The sequence below is a fragment of the Saccopteryx leptura genome, chromosome 3 (assembly GCF_036850995.1).
Source record: "Saccopteryx leptura isolate mSacLep1 chromosome 3, mSacLep1_pri_phased_curated, whole genome shotgun sequence".
Classification (NCBI taxonomy): Eukaryota; Metazoa; Chordata; class Mammalia; order Chiroptera; family Emballonuridae; genus Saccopteryx; species Saccopteryx leptura.
This window is the reverse complement of record NC_089505.1, coordinates 357,678,854-357,683,139: the sequence shown is the minus strand read 5'-3', so window position 1 is coordinate 357,683,139 and position 4,286 is coordinate 357,678,854. Positions and strand designations below refer to the sequence as shown.

The following is a 4,286-nucleotide window of genomic DNA, read 5'->3' as shown; positions in this document are numbered from 1 at the left end:
ACTAAAAATAGCTCAGTGTTCAAGCATCACCCCCCTATGTGGGTTGCCAGGTGGGTCCTGGCCGGGTGTATGTGGGAGTCTGCCTCACGATCTCCCCTCCTCTCACCTACAAAAAATTTCAGGTGCGCTTGAGCAACTGGGTTGTTGACTTGGAGCAGGGGCTGTGCTGTCTGAGAAGCAGTGTGGGTGTGGGATGTGAGAGGAAGTGAGGAGTAGAGGCTGGGACAAGAGAGCTGCCACTTGAGGACAGCTGTGTAAAATAAAGGCACCAAGCACCCAGCCTGACAGCCTGACATTCAGTCATTGATGTTGTTATATTCATGTGTGTGTGTGTGTGTGTGTATGTGTATGCCTGTGTGTGCATGTGTGCATGTGTGTGTGTCTTTGGGAGAATCTGGGGGTATATACCAGGAAAGGGCTGCTCTGTTCTTCAGTCTTATGTGACCTGGCAGAATTTCTCTTTGAAACTCAGTTCCTTCAAGCCTATTTTGCATAGTCCAGTGGTTTAATATCCACTGTCAGGACATAACAAGAAGAGATTGTCCTAAATGACCGCAGGCCGAGTTTCGTTTAGACAAAAGGGATGGCTTTTAATAACTCGCAGTATCAGATTCCCTCTTGATGGTAGAGAGATGTTGTTGTTCTCTCCAACTCTGAATTAGATCACATGTCCAAACAGCAAGACTTCACATTTTTATACACACACACACACACACACACACACACACACACACCAATTTTCTTCAAACTTACGACTGATCCAGCTGAGTGTCTGGGTTGTCTGTACTGATTATGGAGGTGTGTTTATCTAGTTGCTGGCTCTGTGTCTTTGCCGACAGGGCAGAGAGCAGAGGTGAAAGCTGTGTCCTCAGGGGGAGAGATCGGGAAGACTCGGCAGGTGTCTACTCCACTTGAACTGACCCCTAGCCACCTCTCTGACTTCTTTCTCCCTGTCTCCTCCTAGCTTACTGAGCTGCAGGCACACTGGCCTCCACACTGGCCTGGACACCCCTGCCTCGGCCCCTATACTACCTTTGCCTTCTGCCTGGTAGACTCTTCTCCCAGGTGTGTGTGCGCATGGCTGGACACCATCACCTCTTCAGCGGGGCCTTGTCTGACCACCCTACCTACAAGGCAGCCCCGTCTCTCCCTTTGCCTGTCCTGGAACTGGTCACATGTCAACATGTAAATCTTCTAACTCTCTATTTGTCTGTTTCCCCGAGGAGCGTGCAAGATTGACAAGAGCAAGAACTTTGTCCATGATGCTCGTTGTTACATCCCTGACACCTAGACCAGGGCCTGGAAAACAGTTGGCACTCAATAGGGATCTGTGGGATCAATGAGTACATGCACAAGAAGTATTTTAACTCCTCCCGTCCTTCCTACTTCTCATTGTTTTAGGTAAAGCTATGTATTGCCAATTTCTTGTCATTATTGTGCCCAAGTATCCGGGAGATGTAAAGCTTCCTCTTGGATTTCCCAATTGGGTTCCAATCCTAGAAACTTTGAGTCTTGACATTTAAAAAAGATATTTCATTCATTGATTTTATATATAGAGAAGGGTGGAGTGAGAAGTATCAACTCATATTTGCTTTACTTTAGTTGTTCATCAATTACATGTCATATGTTCCTTGACCAGGCAAGCTTAGGGTTTCAAACTCAGTATTCCAGGTCGATTTTCTTGGCATTTTTGTTATCCAAGCATGATTTCTTGAGTCTGAGAAACTTTGTATGAAAGAGGGACGGCTTAAGCCTTATGTGTTCTCCTAGAAATCTCTCCGCCTCACTACAAGTTTAAGCTAAATAGAACCATGAGTTATGTTTACACCACCACCTTTGACAGCCTCACAATACAGGAAACCCCATTCCTTTCTTCCCACATGCCCCTCCCAAATATCTCTGGTATTTAAATAGGAAAAAACATCAGACACACATAATAAAAAACTGAAGTGACCAGAGAATACAAAAAAAGATCTCTTTAAATATATACTTGAAGACAACATAAGAACGATATAATATTTTTTTCTTCAGTGGAACCTGTAAATGAACCAAGTTCTCATAGTATTTGAGATTTTGTTTCCCAGGATTCTTTTTTCCCATGATCAGAAATTACAAAACTAGAAGGGGAAAAATGGGAAAAGATAATACGCATGACAATGAACACTTGAACACCGAGTTCATAAAGAACCTCTTTTTAAAATGAGATATTATGGAAGAAAATACAATAAAGGAAATAATTGTATGAGAATTTTATCTTAAGCCCAGTAAATGTGAGCCTTGGTCTTCATGAAGTGGCTACAACTTATATAGAGAACTATAAATATACAAGACTCCAGGAAAAAAGTCAGAATGCATATTACTTAACATTGTGTAAGGCATAAACTTCTGAGGGGAGTGAAAAGGATGACCAATTGAATCTTAGGAATATATACCACTATGAAAACCACCTGAGCGAAATGTATGCAGCCATACTCTGTGAAGACATACCACTTCGGTGTATTTTTACAAGAAAAGAGAAAGTACTGAATAATTATAGTCCCTCCCAAAAAGAAAATCTGAAATTAAGTGAGAAAAGATTATAATAGTGTAAACGGATCTGGCTCGGGAAGAAAACTGAACAACATATCCAAGATTCTGTCTGTAAAAGTCATGGTGATAAATCTTTACTAAAAAATAAACAGACCATAAAAGAGGTCACCCTCAGACTTGGTTTTAGTAAAAGCTCATTTGTACTCCTTAGAGGGTGCATAATAAATGCCATGGATTTGTTCACTTTCTAATATTTCTCACTGACCAGTTCCAAAGAAAAAGACCCCTGGCTGTTGCTATGTAAATGGTACCCTACTTCTCACTGGTTGTATTGTTTTGTCTGGTGGGATTCTCCTTTGCTTCAAAGTTCTTCCAAAGCTGACCTCACAGCCATATAGTGAGGTAAGTGATCAACAGTGGCATTACTGGAAGTCTCCATAAGTGGGGGGTGAAGCCTCAATACTAACTCAATCTCACGCCCATCAGTTACTGGATCAATTGCCACTGTTGCAATGTTATTACCAAGCTCAAGCCCAGAATCATCAGACATTTTAGCCTCTTTGTTATCAGGTCCTGCCTCCTAATTGCTGTGTGTGGATGTATTACTACAATGAGAAACACCACCGCTGTCTTCTGCTCGACTACTATTTTCTATCTGTTGTTTCTTGCTTTGCTGTCTCAGTTGCAGGCCTGGATCTTCGGTCCTTTGTCAGTGCTCTGACCGAGTGCTTGCTGATGCTGGTGCTTGTGATCCTGGCTAATCCTCTCTCTTGATAAGCTTCATTCTCATCATGACCGGGATACATTTTGCTGATGAATGCATCAGAGTTTGGGCCTGGCCTTAGTGATCTTTTGGAAACTAGCTTTTTTTTCCAACAGATAGGACATTCTGTAGTGCCACTTCTGAGGGCCATGATAATACAGTCTGCACAAAAACGATGTAAACACTCCTTTGTAGTCATGGTGTTCTTTAACACATCCAAACAAATTGGGCACATTAATTCACTGTGGAGACTTCGAGGTGAAATCACAGTTTCCAAGCCATCTGTTGTTGACTCCTGCGGTGTTTGTTGTAATTCAGATAAACTGAGTTCCCATGTTGTGCTGGATGGTTGAGTCCTATTTGCCTGTCCAGCCCGGGACTTGCTGGCCACGGCCACAGTGAGACTCAGGTGTAAGCTGCTCCGGCCGCTGGTGCCACCACTCAGTATGGCGGGCCTTGATTTCTGCAGTGGAGCTGGGGAAATACACTGGGGGCTGCTCTGTGATCATGAGAGACAACGTGCTCCGGCAGGTTCTGTGGAGAGGGCAGGAAGGAGCATGAGAGCGAGGGGGTGGGGCCCCCCTTGCATTCTCAATGGCTCCAGTTGTATGTGTGCTGATGCCATTGACAAACAGAAAGCTAAATCTTTGGAACATGGACATGAAAAAGCACCAGGATTGGTAGTTCTGCTCTTGGGTTTCTATGTGGGAAGGTGAACATCCCTTGGTACATGTGAGAGGAATGTTGTCTGGATGCCTAGAGTGTCGATCTTTGAAGGCATTTCCCCTGCCTGGTTGGATCCAAGCCGGAGAAGCCTGCAGCATAGTGGAGAAAGATGGGGATAGAAGGTCATACAGACTTGGGCTTAAATCTTGGCCCAGACATTCTCTCGCTTGTCTGACTTTGAGTAAATTTCAAGTTCCCTGAGACTCAGTTTTCACATCTACAAAACAGCAATAGTAACAATAATTAGCCAAGTGGGTTTTTCGTGGGA

At 43.7% G+C, this 4,286-nt stretch overlaps 1 pseudogene; it reads right to left on the bottom strand.

Annotated features, from left to right (window-relative positions):
- Nucleotides 1–2,723: 2,723 nt before the first annotated feature.
- Nucleotides 2,724–4,073, bottom strand: LOC136398584 (E3 ubiquitin-protein ligase RING2 pseudogene; annotated as a pseudogene).
- Between the last annotated feature and the right edge of the window lie 213 nt (nucleotides 4,074–4,286).